This window comes from Geotrypetes seraphini, chromosome 5 (genome assembly GCF_902459505.1).
Source record: "Geotrypetes seraphini chromosome 5, aGeoSer1.1, whole genome shotgun sequence".
Lineage (NCBI taxonomy): Eukaryota > Metazoa > Chordata > Amphibia > Gymnophiona > Dermophiidae > Geotrypetes > Geotrypetes seraphini.
Genome location: NC_047088.1, coordinates 262,854,987 through 262,872,117, shown reverse-complemented (window position 1 = coordinate 262,872,117; position 17,131 = coordinate 262,854,987). Strand labels below are relative to the sequence as shown.

Genomic DNA, 17,131 nt, shown 5'->3' with positions numbered 1-17,131 from the left:
TCGCTACCTGTAATTAGACACACTGCATTATTCTAAATCACCTAACCTTTTTTACAGAGAGATGACATTACCACATCATAACACCATAGCTCGTATGAGTTAGTTCACTACAGAGAGTCAGATTAACACTCCATGACACTACCAAGAGATTAGCTTTCATACTGAGTTTCAAGTCTAATATTATGTCCAGACTCCTCACTCAGTCTTCCACAGGAAGCACCAAATCTTCTAATACCTACAGGATGATTGAAATCTGAACAGGGATTTTACCAAACCGTCTCGTGGAAAGATTCAGACAGGGGTTTAAATCCCATCCATTCTGAGAGGACAGAATAATGGTGTGTCATTAGAGAAGCAATAAAATGAAACCCCAAAAGAGGGCTGGGGACATCTTGAAATGTAAAGAGTGAAGTTATTACATTTGTGATATTGTGACACGTTCCTATAAAAGACTTCTAAAAAATTTGTTTTAATAGGGCTGGGGACAAACCTGAGCCCTGTAGGACTTTGCGCTTTGCTGTGTTACCACTAGAAACCTATCAGAAAGGAATGAAAATACTGGGCCACAACACTTAGCTTGGCAGGTCTTTGAAGTAGGATATTATACTTGATGGTGCTAAAGGCCACTGAGTTATCAGCTAGGATAAGGACTAAAGATGCCTTTTTATCTGAGTCTCTGCTAAGATCATTCACCCTCCCCTCAGCAATACCTGGCCTAAATCCAGACTGGAGGAGGAGGTCATGGCCTTTCTGTTCTGCAAACACGTTTAAGAGTTGCAAATCAGCTCTCTTTTCTTTACTAAGAATGCTGTGAGACATGGTGTGGAAACTTTCCTGTTTACGAATATTCAATATTTTGTTAATAAAGCAGCCAAGTTATATTATAAGTGGTCTTATACCCTGCCAAATCCTTGGAAGCGACGTTCAAGGCAGGTTGCAACACAAAATTAGACATAGAATGCATGACAGGGTCAAATTATACTCCCAACACAGACAACTGATACAGTGAGTTACAGATAACATTTTCGCCTCACAATAGTAGACATACAGGGCAAGGGCACAGTCAAGCTGAACTCCTAACCCGAACTATAGCTACATCTGTGTTAGGAGTCACTGTCCAGGAAGAGGATTCTAGGTGTCGTTGTTGAGAATACGTTGAAACCCTCAGCTGAATGTGTGGTGGCGGTTAAGAAAGCAAATCGAATGTTAGGAATTATCAGGAAAGGAATGGAAAACAAAGATGAAAATGTTATAATGCCCTTGGATCGCTCGATGGTGGAGCGGAAAGGGTAGATGTGAATTGCTCGTTCACTCTTTCCAAAAATACTAGGACTAGGGGACATGCGATGAAGCTACTAAGTAGTAGATTTAAACCAGAGAAAATATTTCTTCACACAATGTGTAATTAAACTCTAGATTTGGTTGATGGAGAATGTGGTGAGATCAGTTAGTTTAGCGGGGTTTAAAAAAGGTTTGAATAATTTCCAAAAAGAAAAGTCCATAGGCCATTATTGAGATGGTTTGGTTAAATCTACTGCTTATTCCTAGGATAAGCAGCATAAAATCTGTTTTACTCCTTGGCCACTGTTGGAAACAGGATAGTGTGCTTGATGGACCTTGATGGCAATTCTTATGTTCTTATTTCTGGAAGAGTCATGATTTCAGGTTTTTGCTAAAGAAAGTTGAAAACACATTAACTGCATGGACTCATGGGAATTGTGGAAAACAGGGTTGGCTGGGCCCGACTATTGTAGGGAGGTGGCGGTTAGGAATGGGAAGATAGATGGAGAAGCTCATAGCTGTCATATATAATTTTAATTATATTTTTAACTTTTACATATTGAGTCTAGAAAATGTAAAAAAAACTATGAGACTCAAAACCAAAACTTTGAAATGTCCAAAAACCAGACCAAGTCAGCACTTGGATGTCCTAATAGCAGGGATGTCCAAGTGCCAATAATCAAAACCAACTTTCTGGATGTTCAGCAGCACTTCTCCCCACATTCCCCATACCTTCGGATGACAAATTGGCAGGAGGGAAGTCCACTCCCTTCTGCCTTTAGGGCCGCATGCTCAGAATGACGGGTCTTCCCCCTCCCAACGCATCTTGGGATGTAGTTGGAGGGGCCTAAGCCCCGAATTGGCTCAAAATCATTTGGGTTTAAAACATGCATAAGCCAACACTTAAACTTTTATTCTGCATAAAAGTCCCTATTTTACAAAGCTGTAAAATGCAAATATTAAAACCAGGTGCATGCAAATGAAAGGGGTCGTATGCACACATAGTTGTCAAAAGCAGTGGAAAAGTCAGTAGCGTACTTCCAGCTGCTAATGCAGGACCCCTGGGCTCATAGCTGTCATCCTCTCCTCAACAGTGCTTCATGCTACAGAGGGCAGGAGAAGCCAGCTTGTGCTCTTTGATTGTCTGGGAGCTCTAGGCTGTGATGGTGCATAGGATGAGAGGAGGGGGGGGGGAGGGGGGAGAGAAAGGCATCAATCTGAAAGGGAGAAGGATGAGGAAGTGATGATGGAAGAAAGAGAAAAGTAGAAAGATAACAGATTACAGATTGATTTGATATACCGCAAAATTACAAAGCAATCTAAGCATAAAAGAACCCCATAAATAGGATAGAAAGAACCCACAATTTATAATAAAACACCTTTAAACAACCACTTCCAAGGGTGAACCTGGAAAGGCTCGCTTGAATAAATATGCTTTAAGCTGTTTCCGATGACGAATTAAAGAGCACTCCTTCCGGAAATAAGCAGGCAGGGCGTTGCAAAGAATTGGACCTTAATTAAAAAAAAAAAAGAGACACCGTCGAGGGAATTCTATATATGAAACCTAGGGGTCCTTTGACTAAGGCGTGGTAGCCAGTTTAGGGCGTGCTAATGTGCACCCCCTCCCCCTTTTACAAAATTGCAATAGCAGTTCTTAGCGCAGGCCGATAGGCTCCTGATGGGAACAGCGCAGAGCATTCAGCGTGCTGGCTTGGGCTCGAAACCACTATCAATTATAATTTTTTTTTTTAAAAAGAAACCACTATCATAGTTTTGTAAAATGGAGGTTTAAAGTACTATTTCTACGCTTAATATTCAGCATATAAAATGATTCTTTATTAAAAAAAATTTATAAAAACTTTGTTATTACAATCAAGCAGAATAATTACAACTTGAATAGATCAATTAAACATAATAGAAACACCTAAAAACAGGAAAAACAAATTATTTGGATATTTAGTCCACCATATTTTTTTTTTTTAGTTCAAATATTTTTATTGATTTTAGAAAAGCAAAAACAAAATGACAAATAGAAGAGCTTCCGAGGAAGAACAGGTAGAACCGGGTGATAAAAATTCAGCTGAAATATACAACAATAAGCATATAAAAGTATTCTAATGGATGCAAGGCACCAAAACAGGGCAGAGACAACAGATCCCGGCGAAAACGCATGCACGCACCCATGTATTTATATATTTCTTGGGATTTATTAACTGCCTTTCTAAAGAGATTCAGTCAAGGTGGTGTCTCTCGAACTTTGTGGCCCGAGAGAGTCCAGAATTTTACTTTATTTCTAAAAAATTCCCTTCATAAGTGTACACGAGACTAGATGACATGTACGTTGTGTACGCAAGAGTCTGTCAATATTATGAGCGTTTACGTGTGCATAAGGCTATAATTGCCCGGGCAAGCACCATTCTTTGATGTGATTGGTCTTTGAAAACTAACGCCAAGTAATTTTAGTTTAATTTTTTGTGCAGGAATTATCCTAACTTGAGCAACAAAACAATCAGGGCTTTGTTACCGCTTTGGATCTTCTAATCTTTGCGAACTTGGATTTTCAGCTCTGACTAAAATTAAATGGAAAAAAAAAAAAAAAGAGGACAACAATACAAGCAAAAAATTGACCCTTAATTCCACAGAAAATGCAAATCCAGCGAAAACGAAAACTCTGTGGAGATGGTGATGTTCAAGATGCAGGCTTTATTTAAGAATATACAATTTGATAATCCACATAAAATATATCTGAGACCCAAACCATTGAGAGCTGTGGACCCAACAAGATTCGTGTTTCGACAATGCTGTCTTCCTCAGGGGTCCCTAAAAGTCCTGAGATGAGAACACGTGGATTAAAAACTGAAAACAATACCGAGTTGAAACTCTGTGCGGAATTCAGACACAATCTCTGTCTCTACCACCTCTACCGGGAGACTCTTCCACATATCTACCCCCCTTGCTATAAAAAGGTATTTCCTTAGATTACTCCGGAGCCTATCACCTCTTAACTTCATCCTATGCTCTTCCTTCCATTTTTTGGGCTGTGTTCGCTTCCCTCTCCCAGAGCTCCTACAACCTTTCCAGGAAGTGGCCTCTGAAACCCTTTGGTAGGTACTAGTCTTAATAATTAATCACTTTTATATATATCAATGCACCCAGCGCCGAAGATTAAAGAATAGCAATTAATACTTCAAGGATGTCCTAATATCAAGGAACAAATCCTCGAGACTGAGACGCGGGTTTTCTTTCTCCTGGTTACAAGGGTCCATTTCAGAATATGATGCCCTCATCGCACACCAGACAGAAGGAAGCTAGGGGGAGGGGAAGAGGTGTTCTAACATAGATTTTGTACAGGTCCATCCATCCCGAGGTAGATGTTTGCACCAGATTCAGATCCCGCTTCCAGACTCGTCACATTACAAGGCCCTTCTCATTTGGCAGTACCACACGTCGCTGAGTCTGGAACTCAGCTTTGCCCTCTGAAATGAAAGTCCAGCTTCGCCCTGCAAGTCCTGCCACTTCAGGTCTGGCCCGCACAGCTGGTATGTAAACACGCTGTAGTGACCCAGCTCTGCTGTGCAAAACGTGTGCACGGGAGGGTGGGCGCAAATCGTCCCAAGGAAACAGAATTGAAAGAGCCTTCTGTGGCCATCACAGGACAAAACAGTCACGCCGTCCATGTCACATTCACTGCCAGATGTTACCTGAACAACACAAGAAGACATACACACACCGCTCATCCTCCCTGCATGTTCACATCCTTGTAGGATGGCATCACCTCCAAAGAACCACTAGGACTGGTGAAAGTCACAGAAATGTCACTCGGCAGTGGCCCAGCAGGTTCGTAGATGTGGCACAACACACACGCACTCCAGATACCTCAAGTGTGGGCATTAACTGTCACTAAGAAGTGTTTTGACTCCTACCTTCCTTGCTGAGTCTGCCTGTGTGCCAGGATCTCTTCTCTGCAGAGCGCACACCTGGGAGCCGCCTTGTACCTGTGTGGCAGAGCTCTCTTGCAAGGGAGAATGACCTTTGTCCCCACCTCCGCTTGGCATTGGGTAGGTCCTGTGTTCCCATATAAGGGCAGCATGATACGCAGACGTAGGGCAGGCTGAGCTCAAGAGTTCTCCCTCCTTGTCCCTCGAGATACACATTCTCACTTAATAGGGCTCATCAGATTAATTGCTGCTTACTTACAAAAAAAAAAAAAACAACTGCACACCTGGGCTCAGGAAGATGCAAGCTAATTCGGCATTTGCAAATGTCATGCTGCTGGTCTGTCACACTGCGGGGTCTCCAGTCAGACTCATAGGGCCTGTCACACTGCGGGGTCTCCATTCAGACTCGTAGGGTCTGTCACACCGCGGGGTCTCCAGTCAGACTCATAGGGTCTGTCACACTGCGTGGTCTCCAGTCATACTCGTAGGGTCTGTAACACTGCGGGGTCTCCAGTCATACTCGTAGGGTCTGTAACACTGCGGGGTCTCCAGTCATACTCGTAGGGTCTGTAACACTGCGGGGTCTCCAGTCATACTCGTAGGGTCTGTTACACTATGGAGTCTCCATTCAGTGTGGGGTCTCCAGTCATACTCATAGGGTCTGCCACACCGCGGGGTCTCCAGTCAGACTCATAGGGTCTGTCACACTGCGGGGTCTCCAGTCATACTCGTAGGGTCTGTCACACTGCGGGGTCTCCAGTCAGACTCATAGGGCCTGTCACACTGCGGGGTCTCCAGTCATACTCGTAGGGCCTGTCACACTGCGGGGTCTCCAGTCATACTCGTAGGGTCTGTCACACTGCGGGGTCTCCAGTCAGACTCATAGGGCCTGTCACACTGCGGGGTCTCCAGTCATACTCGTAGGGTCTGTAACACTGCGGGGTCTCCAGTCATACTCGTAGGGTCTGTTACACTATGGAGTCTCCATTCAGTGTGGGGTCTCCAGTCATACTCATAGGGTCTGCCACACCGCGGGGTCTCCAGTCAGACTCATAGGGTCTGTCACACTGCGGGGTCTCCAGTCATACTCGTAGGGCCTGTCACACTGCGGGGTCTCCAGTCATACTCGTAGGGTCTGTCACACTGCGGGGTCTCCAGTCAGACTCATAGGGCCTGTCACACTGCGGGGTCTCCAGTCATACTCGTAGGGTCTGTAACACTGCGGGGTCTCCAGTCATACTCGTAGGGTCTGTTACACTATGGAGTCTCCATTCAGTGTGGGGTCTCCAGTCATACTCATAGGGTCTGCCACACCGCAGGGTCTCCAGTCAGACTCATAGGGTCTGTCACACTGCGGGGTCTCCAGTCATACTCGTAGGGTCTGTCACACTGTGGGATCTCCATTCAGACTCATAGGGTCTGTCACACTGCGGGGTCTCCAGTCATACTCGTAGGGTCTGTCACACTGTGGGATCTCCATTCAGACTCATAGGGCCTGTCACACTGCGGGGTCTCCAGTCATACTCGTAGGGCCTGTCACACTGCGGGGTCTCCAGTCATACTCGTAGGGTCTGTCACACTGCGGGGTCTCCAGTCATACTCGTAGGGTCTGTTACACTATGGAGTCTCCATTCAGTGTGGGGTCTCCAGTCATACTCATAGGGTCTGCCACACCGCGGGGTCTCCAGTCAGACTCATAGGGTCTGTCACACTGCGGGGTCTCCAGTCATACTCGTAGGGTCTGTCACACTGTGGGATCTCCATTCAGACTCATAGGGTCTGTCACACTGCGGGGTCTCCAGTCATACTCGTAGGGTCTGTCACACTGTGGGATCTCCATTCAGACTCATAGGGCCTGTCACACTGCGGGGTCTCCAGTCATACTCGTAGGGCCTGTCACACTGCGGGGTCTCCAGTCATACTCGTAGGGTCTGTCACACTGCGGGGTCTCCAGTCATACTCGTAGGGTCTGTTACACTATGGAGTCTCCATTCAGTGTGGGGTCTCCAGTCATACTCATAGGGTCTGCCACACCGCGGGGTCTCCAGTCATACTCGTAGGGTCTGTCACACTGTGGGATCTCCATTCAGACTCATAGGGCCTGTCACACTGCGGGGTCTCCAGTCATACTCGTAGGGTCTGTCACACTGTGGGATCTCCATTCAGACTCGTAGGGCCTGTCACACTGCGGGGTCTCCAGTCATACTCGTAGGGCCTGTCACACTGCGGGGTCTCCAGTCATACTCGTAGGGTCTGTCACACTGCGGGGTCTCCAGTCATACTCGTAGGGTCTGTTACACTATGGAGTCTCCATTCAGTGTGGGGTCTCCAGTCATACTCATAGGGTCTGCCACACCGCGGGGTCTCCAGTCAGACTCATAGGGTCTGTCACACTGCGGGGTCTCCAGTCATACTCGTAGGGTCTGTCACACTATGGAGTCTCCATTCAGTGTGGGGTCTCCAGTCATACTCATAGGGTCTGCCACACCGCAGGGTCTCCAGTCAGACTCATAGGGTCTGTCACACTGCGGGGTCTCCAGTCATACTCGTAGGGTCTGTCACACTGTGGGATCTCCATTCAGACTCATAGGGTCTGTCACACTGCGGGGTCTCCAGTCATACTCGTAGGGTCTGTCACACTGTGGGATCTCCATTCAGACTCATAGGGCCTCCCACACTGCGGGGTCTCCAGTCATACTCGTAGGGCCTGTCACACTGCGGGGTCTCCAGTCATACTCGTAGGGTCTGTCACACTGCGGGGTCTCCAGTCATACTCGTAGGGTCTGTTACACTATGGAGTCTCCATTCAGTGTGGGGTCTCCAGTCATACTCATAGGGTCTGCCACACCGCGGGGTCTCCAGTCAGACTCATAGGGTCTGTCACACTGCGGGGTCTCCAGTCATACTCGTAGGGTCTGTCACACTGTGGGATCTCCATTCAGACTCATAGGGTCTGTCACACTGCGGGGTCTCCAGTCATACTCGTAGGGTCTGTCACACTGTGGGATCTCCATTCAGACTCATAGGGCCTGTCACACTGCGGGGTCTCCAGTCATACTCGTAGGGCCTGTCACACTGCGGGGTCTCCAGTCATACTCGTAGGGTCTGTCACACTGCGGGGTCTCCAGTCATACTCGTAGGGTCTGTTACACTATGGAGTCTCCATTCAGTGTGGGGTCTCCAGTCATACTCATAGGGTCTGCCACACCGCGGGGTCTCCAGTCATACTCGTAGGGTCTGTCACACTGTGGGATCTCCATTCAGACTCATAGGGCCTGTCACACTGCGGGGTCTCCAGTCATACTCGTAGGGTCTGTCACACTGTGGGATCTCCATTCAGACTCGTAGGGTCTGCCACACTGCGGAGTCTCCAGTCAGAGTTCTAGGGTCTGTCACACTATGGGGTCTGTCACTCTGCCATCTGTCTGCAATGTTCTTTGGTTTAGTCTGCTATAACAATGAGATTGTCTTTCCTCTGTTACAAAGACTGTGCCACACAACACACACAGTTGATGAGACGCAGGTGTTCCTGTGGCATGCAGCGCCCCGGGGGAGTCCCACACCGCTCTCTCCACTTCTGTTTATCACTAGTCACCATGACTTCCCCTACTTTTTAATGTGGGCAGGATAACCTGGCACTGCCCCACCCCCTTACTTTCTCCATTCTCGAACAGCTCTGAGCCTTGCATGGCACTTTGCATCATGAATAGAGATGGAGAAGCAATAGGCCCTGATCAATTTTCAGAGGGTTGTGTTCATGAGGAGCTAGCTAAAATAAAGGTAGACAAAGCGATGGGGCTGGATGGTATACATCCGAGGGTGCTGAAGGAACTTAGGGAAGTTCTGGTGACTCTGCTGACTGACCTTTTCAGCGAGTCTCTAGAGTTGGGAGTGAAAAATATTTCTAAATGACCCATTGCAAAACATCTTATACCCTCCCACTCCCCTCCCCTTCCCCACTTCCCCCCTTTCCCCCTCCCCTTCCCCACTTCTCCCCCCCCCCCCCCTTGGAATGGAAACACTTTTAAAACGGAGAATGGTCATTTCTGGAATCCTGTGGATTACAGGACCGGAGGCAACATGGATTGACTAGAGGTAGGTCTTGTCAGACAAATCTGATCAATTTCTTGACTGGGTGACCAGAGAATTGGATAGAGGGAATGTGCTAGATGTGGTGTATTTATATTTTAGCAAAGCCTTTGACAGTGTTCCACACAGACGTCTAATAAATAAACTGAGTGCCCTCGGGATGGGTCCCAAAGTGACGGGCTGGGTCAGGAACAGGTTGAAAGGCGACAGAGGGTAGTGATCAATGGAGATCGCTCTGAGAAAAGGGATGTTACCGGTGGTATGCCTCAAGGTTTTGTTCTTAATATTGCTGAAGGGTTGTCGGGTAAGATTTGCCTCTTTGTGGATGATACCAAAATCTGCAATAGAGTAAACGCGCCGGATGGTGTGAATAACATGAAGAAAGATCTGGCAAAACTTGAAGAATGGCCTGAAAATTGGCAGCTAAAATTTAATGCTAAGAAATGCAAGGTCATGCATTTGGGTTGCAAAACCCGAGGGAACGGTACAGTTTAGGGGGTGAAGAGCTTATGTGCACGACGGAAGAGCGGGACTTGGGTGGGATTGTATGTGATGATCTTAAGGTGGCCAAACAGGTTGAACAGGTGACGGCGAAAGCTAGAAGGATGCTAGGTTGCATAAGGAGAGGTTTAGCCAGTAGGAAAAAGGAGGTATTGATGCCCCTGAATAAGACTCTGGTGAGACCTCGTTTAGAATATTGTGTACAATTCTGGAGGCCAAACCTTCAAAAAGATATAAAAAGGATGGAGTAAGTCTAGAGGGTGACTATTAAAAAGATCAATGCTCTTTATCATATGGGGACAGACTTAAAGATCTCAATCTGTATACTTTGGAGGAAAGATGGGAGAGGGAGAGACTTTTAAATACCTACATAATATAAATGTGCATGAGTCGTCTCTCTTTCATTTGAAAGGAAACTCTGCAATGAGAAGACATTAGATGAAATTAAGAAATGATAGGCTCCGGAGTAATCTAAGGAAATACTTTTTCACAGAAAGGATAGTAGATGTGTGGAACAGTCTCCCAGATGAGGTGGTGGAAACAGAGACTGTGTCTGAATTCAAAAGTGCCTGGGTGGGATCTCTTGAAGAGAGAAAGAGATAATGGTTACTGCGGGTGGGCAGACTAGATGGGCCATTTGGCCTTTATCTGCCATCATGTTTCTATGTTTTTAGAGCTGCTTCCTGTAAAGAAAAGTAGATATACAAGCACTGAAGTCAGATTAAAACTGAATCTTCTTGTGTTGCCAAACTAGAGAGCCTCCCTTCCTCCCCCCCCCACCCCCTCTTTCCAGTGTCCTGTGGGCTGGTTTAATTAGAGCACAGTTCCACATAAAGAATGGGCACTGGGAACCCCAGTTATCTTCTGTCTCTTCAAATCTCATCTTGTTTGTTTGAACTTGTGTTCATCTACCAGCAAAATAGAGCTGCCAAGTTACCCAGTTCCAGACTTGATGTATTACTACCTCATTCTGGTGCATTATGGGACTTGCAGTACTGATTTCAGTGGGCAGGATCAGGCAGTACAAATCCCACACTTCTCTGGGCTGTAAGTTCAAAACCAGGACTGGTCAAAAAGTCTCCAGCCTGGAACTGAGCAACTTGGCATCTCTGTGTAGATCAGGAGTTCTCAATCCAGTCCTCAGGGCACTCCAGGCCAGTCTGGTTTTCATGATATCCACACTGAAAACACATGAGACAAATTTGCATAAAATGAAGATAGCACATGCAAATTTATCTTTTGCTTATTCACTATGGATATCATGCAAACCAGACTATTCTGATGTGTCCCAAGGACTGGGTAGACTAGAGCAGTGGTATTCAACCTAGTCCTGAGGGACCACCTGGCCAGTCGAGTTTTCAAAGTCTCTGTCATCCATATTCATTGTGGATATCCTGAAAACCCGACTTGTCAGGTGGTCCCTCAGGACTGGGTTGAATACCACGGGACTAGAGAACTCCTGCTGTAGATTGAAGCTCATCTAACTCCATGTCATCCTGAGTTTACAATCCACTTCTGATTTTGCAACTCCATATCTGCTCTTTGCTGGAGGAGAGCCCATCAGGCTACACTGGAAGGCGGAGCTCAAAGGCAGGGCTGGCCCAGTGGGTGGACATCTGAGTCCACAGACTAATCCAGTTCTGCTTTTACTCTTCTGTATGTGTGGACTTGTTCTGATTATCCCATAGATTTTTTTTTTCAAGAAAATCAAAATGGCAGTAGTGAGTGTATAGACAGAAATGAGAGAAAAGTGGAATTACTGAGGGATTACAGCCATTTGATATTCAAAGATGATAAATCTGATGAAGGTCCATTGATGCTTGAAAAAGATGCCGTGGAGACGGGGACAAGGCCGGTGACAAATTCTGTCACCATGTCATTCTCTAATGCACATGGCCATGGTGTATCTACCACCAGAGGCCAAACTGGCACAGAATCCTTTTTTCTGATCATTTCAGTTTCAGCCAAAAGGCTATGGCTATGGTTTTGTTTTCGGCTGAAACTGACCATGACGGAAGCCAAACATTTGTGAACATAAGGGTCCATTGTGCCTAGTATCCTGTTTCCAACAAGTACCTGGCAGGATCCCGAAAGAGTAAAGCAGATTTTATCCTGCTTATCCTAGAAATAAGCAGTTGATTTTCTCATGTCCATCTTTATAATAGCTTATGGACTTTTCTTTTATGAAATTAGCAAAAACCATTTTTAAACCCTGTTAAGCTAACCGCTTTTACCACATTCTCTGGCACCAAATTTCACAGTTTAATTACACGTTGAGTGATAAAATATTTTCACCAGCTTGTTTCAATTTTACTTCTTAGTAGCTTCATTGCATGCCCCCTAGTCTTAGTATTTTTGGAAAAAATAAACAAGTGATTCACATCTACCTTTTCCACTCCACTCGGTATTTTATAGACCTCTATCATATCTCCCCTAGTCCAAGGTGAAAGCTTCTATACTGTAAATATGACAACCGATTTTTATACAAGGAAAGTAAAGAAAAACAAGATAAATAGGACAAGTGGCTGAAAAATAAGGTCAAAAGAGGCTTGTTCAAGAAATAACAGAAAAATCCAGCAAAAGGATCATGTACAAGATTACTGGATTTAACTCAATGAAGCAAAGAGGGAAATACAGCTAGCAAATGCACAGGCAGAAGAAAAAATGGCTGAAGATGTAAAGAGAGGTGACAAAACCTTTTCAGATATTTTGGGGAAAGGAGAAAGCCTAGGAATGAAATGGCAAGACTGAAAGATGCGGAAAATGGTTTTATGGAGAGTGATGAAGACAAAGTGAGAGCGTACTAAACAAATACTTCTCATCAGTATTCATGGAAGAAAATCCTGGAGAAAGACCACAGTTTGCTGCTGAGGGGTATATCTGGAACTGGAGTTTATAAACAACTAGAAAATCTGAAGGGGGAGAAAGCTGTGGGGCCAGACGGGATATGTACACCCCAGGAAGTCAGAGAAATCCTCAACCAGGATGAACAGCACCTATCAAATACTCATCTCTTCCTCCAAGGGAGTGGCATTCATTCAACACTTCACCTACATCACCACATGCACCTGGAACCCCCTTCCAACACCCATAAGATCTGAACTAAACTACCTCGCCTTCAGAAAAAAACTGAAATCTTACCTGACAAGTTCCTTTCCAATTAATGACCATAATGTTCCAATTCTCCTGCATTAATGTATCCCTCTTTCACAATGTAACTCAGCTACTATGTATTCTTGTTCCTCTGCAAGAGTATAACCTTCTTCTTCCTTATATTGTAAATTTCTCTCCTGCAATAATGTATTCTTATCCCCCTGGAACAGTATAAACTTCTCCATCTTTATTCTGTAATCTCCCCATGTTGCTACAAGGGCCTCTTAACTTGTAAATCGCCTTGAACCTATACTGGAAAAGAGTGATTAAGAAATCCTGATTAGATTAGATTAAATTTATTTAATAGATCTTGAAGATGAGATTGGATTGGAGATGAGTGGATGTGGTCCCTAGAGGAAAGGAGGGACAGGAGAGATATTATACAGGCGTTCAAATACTTGAAAAAATATTAACATAGAACAAAATCTATTCTGGAGAAAGGAAAATGGTAAAACCAGAGGACATAATTTGAGGATGAGGGGTGGGAGACTCAAGAGCAATGTAAGGAAATTATTCTTTACAGAGAGGGTGGTCGATGCCTGGAATGGCCTCCCAAGGGAGGTGGTGGAGAGGAAAACTGTGACGGAGTTCAAAAAAGCATGGGATGAACACAGAGGATCAGAAAATAATGGATATATATTGAAGAACTAGAGCCAGTACTGGGCAGACATGTACGGTCTGTGTTGCATATATGGCCATTCAGTTGAGGATGGGTTGGGTTGGTTTAGAAGGGCTGGAGGGAGCTTTGATAGAGGATCCAGTAGATGGAACCTAAGCACAGTACCGGGCAGAGCTCTGGCTTTCTGGCCCAGAAATATCTAAGAAAAAGGATAATTTCAATTCAATTATTAAATTATAGAACATATACGGTTGGGCAGACTGGAAGGACCATTCAGGTCTTTATCTGCCGTCATTTACTATGTTACTATGTTTTGCAAAGCAGAGACAGGTAAGAAATGGGAAACTGTAGCCCAATAAGTCTCACGCCTATGGTAGGAAAAATATTGAAATCACATGAAGAAGGACATAGTACTAGTTGAAAGGGTCCAGAAAAGAGTGACTACAATGGTTAAGGGGCTGGAGGAGCTGCCGTACTGTGAGAGATTAGAGAAACTGGGCCTTTTCTCCCTTGAAAAGAGGAGACTGAAAGGGGATATGATCGAAACATTCAAGATAATGAAGGGAATAGACTTAGTAGATAAAGACAGGTTGTTCATCCTCTCCGAGGTAGAGAGAACGAGAGGGCACTCTCTAAAGTTGAAAGGGGATAGATTCCATACAAACGTAAGGAGGTTCTTCTTCACCTAGAGCGTGGTAGAAAAGTGGAACACTCTTTCGGAAGCTGTCATAGGGGAAAACACCCTCCAGGGATTCAAGACAAGGTTGGATAAGTTCCTGCTGAACCAGAATGTACGCAGATAAGGCTAGTCTCAGTTAGGGCACTGGTCTTTGACCTACGGGCCGCCGTGTGAGCAGACTGCTGGGCACGATGGACCAGTGGTCTGAGCCGGCAGCAATAATTCTTATCTTCTTAGGAAAAGTTAGTTAACATTCTAGACTCTGAAGGGCTGCAGGATCCAAGGCAACATAACTTTACTATCTGATCGATTTCTTTGACTGGATGACCAAAGAACTGGATGAAGGATATGTGCTCAATGTCATTCTCTTGGATTTCAGTGGTATTTGATATGGTTCCTCACAAAAGACTTGAATAAGCTGAGAGGGCTGAACGTAGGACCCAAAGTGGTGAACTGGATTGGAAACTGGTAAACTGACAGGTGATGAAGGGTGGTGGGAAATGGAATTGCTCGGAGGAAAAGAAGGTGAGTAGTGGAGTGCCCCAGGGGCCAGTTCTATTTAATATATTTGTGAGAGATCTCGTAAAAGGGTTAAAAGGAAAAGTTTGCCTTTTTGCAGATGACACAAAGATAACCAATAGCGTGGATCCCTAAAGGAAGGAGAAACCATGAGAAGAGATCTCCAAAAATTAGAACGGTCAGAGGTCTGGCAGTTAATGGCAAGACATGCAGAGAGGTGCCGAAATCCAAAGGTGATGTATGAGATAGGAGGTGAGGTGAGAGATTAGTAAGCAAGGACCTTGCCTATGGTTACCAGATGTCTGGACGTTCCCGGATGTGTCCTCCTGTTCGAGGACATGTCCGGGGGTCCGGATGGCTTTTCAAAACCCAGCACTTTGTCTGAGTTTTGAATAGCTTCCAGCCAGCAGCGACGGGATGGTATCTGCACACAGCATGGATACAACGCGATGGCTTCATACATATGCGCACATGCACGTGATATCGTTGTGTCATACCAGCGTATGCGCAGATGCCTCCCGACAAGTGAACAGGTTGAGGGGGTGGGGCTGGGGCCAGAACGGGGCGTGACATGGGTGGAATGGGGTGGCCCTGGGGGGGCGTGGCCATGGGTCCGGATTTTCATTGCAGAAAACTGGTAACCCTAACCTTGAGGTGATGCTGACTGAGGATCTCAAGGTGCTGAAACAACGCGACAAGGCGGTGGCCACGGCCAGAAGGATGCTGGGCTGCATTGAGCGGGGAAAATGAACTCTTGGCTGTGTCCTCTAATTGCCCAATCCCAATCGTACCTTGAGTTCAGAAAATCGATAATAACCTATTTGTTTGGTAAATTTATGCGATGATTTCACATTATATTACATTGTACTGTATCATATTGTATTCCACTGAATTCTACTGTATTTTGTGTCTTCGCTGATATGTCTCAGTTCTCTTGCTGTGAACTGCCCGGAACTTCCGGTTGGGCGGTATAAGAGAAAATAAATTATTATTATTATTATTAATGCCATTGGTGAGGCCCCACTTGGACTATTGTGTTCAGCTTTGGAGGTCTTTTCTTCCTACGGATGTAAAAAGAGTTGGAGCAATTCAGAGAAGGGTGATAAAAAATGGTACTGGGTTTGCGCTCCAAGACACACGAGGAGAGACTTGAAGACCATGGAAGAAATGAGAAACAGGGATGATATGATACAGATATTCAAATACTTCAGAGGATCATATTACACCTTACCATTGCATTGGCTACCAATGGAAGCGTTGATGAAGTTCAAGTTTGGTTGTCTCTGTTGTAAGGTATTGGCAGGTCTTGGACTCATTTACATTCAATAACTCCAAACACTCCACTATTCTCTTTTCCATCTGCCAAGGGTTGTAAATAAAAAAGATTTCAAGCAGCATTATGGGATAGGGATTTGACTTTCTTAATTACGCTGACTGACTCTTATCTACAATTTCGATGTGTCTCCAAAACGTATCTTTTTGCTGAATACTTTGAAAATTAGGCATGCTCGGCCTTTCTTCTCATCTTTTGTACTAATAATCTTTTGTGAACTGCACAGAATTTATGGGTATTTGCGGTATAAAAGTGAGTTTTATGTTATAGAGGACATGAATTTAAATTGCAGGGGGTCAGACTCAGAAATAACGTCAGGAAGTACTTTTTTCTCGGAGAGGATGGTAGATGTTTGGAATGCAATACCCAAATTACATTAAATTGATGTGAAGGGTTATTTGGATATTTGTACTGATGGAATCATCTGTTGCCTGGCTCTGGATTATTCTTGTTGTACACTAGCTTACATAGTAACATAGTAGATGATGGCAGATAAAGACCTGAATGGTCCATCCAGTCTGCCCAACCTGATTCAATTTAAATTTTTTAATTGTTTCTTCTTAGCTATTTCTGGGCAAGAATCCAAAGCTCTACCCGGTACTGTGCTTGGGTTCCAACTGCCGAAATCTCCGTTAAAACCTACTCCAGCCCATCTACACCCTCCCAGCCATTGAAGCCCTCCCCAGCCCATCCTCCCCCAAACGGCCATATACAGACACAGACCGTGCAAGTCTGCCCAGTACTGGCCTTAGTTCAATATTTACTATTATTTTCTGATTCTAGATCCTCTGTGTTCATCCTACGCTTCTTTGAACTCCATCACCGTTTTCCTCTCCACCACCTCTCTCGGGAGCGCATTCCAGGCATCCACTACCCTCTCCGTAAAGTAGAATTTCCTAACATTGCCCCTGAATCTACCACCCCTCAACCTCAAATTATGTCCTCTGGTTTTACCTTGGGTGAGTTTCTTCTAAAAGGCCATAAATAAATAAAAAGGAACTTGGTAGACAGGGGGGATG

At 45.0% G+C, this 17,131-nt stretch overlaps 1 protein-coding gene across 4 annotated transcripts in view; it reads right to left on the bottom strand.

The window, feature by feature from the left end:
• VIL1 (villin 1) overlaps positions 1-17,131 on the bottom strand; it is an 86,200-nt gene that overhangs the window by 63,820 nt on the left and 5,249 nt on the right. For 2 of the 4 annotated variants that reach the window (XM_033945724.1, XM_033945729.1), the window contains exon 2: positions 16,011-16,138. The exons of 1 other annotated variant lie outside the window; for it this stretch is intronic. The gene's annotated coding sequence lies outside the window, so the exon portion shown is untranslated. Of the gene's footprint in view, positions 1-12,950; positions 13,053-16,010; positions 16,139-17,131 lie in introns of those variants that run through there. One more of the 4 variants, XM_033945728.1, reaches the window with a different exon arrangement.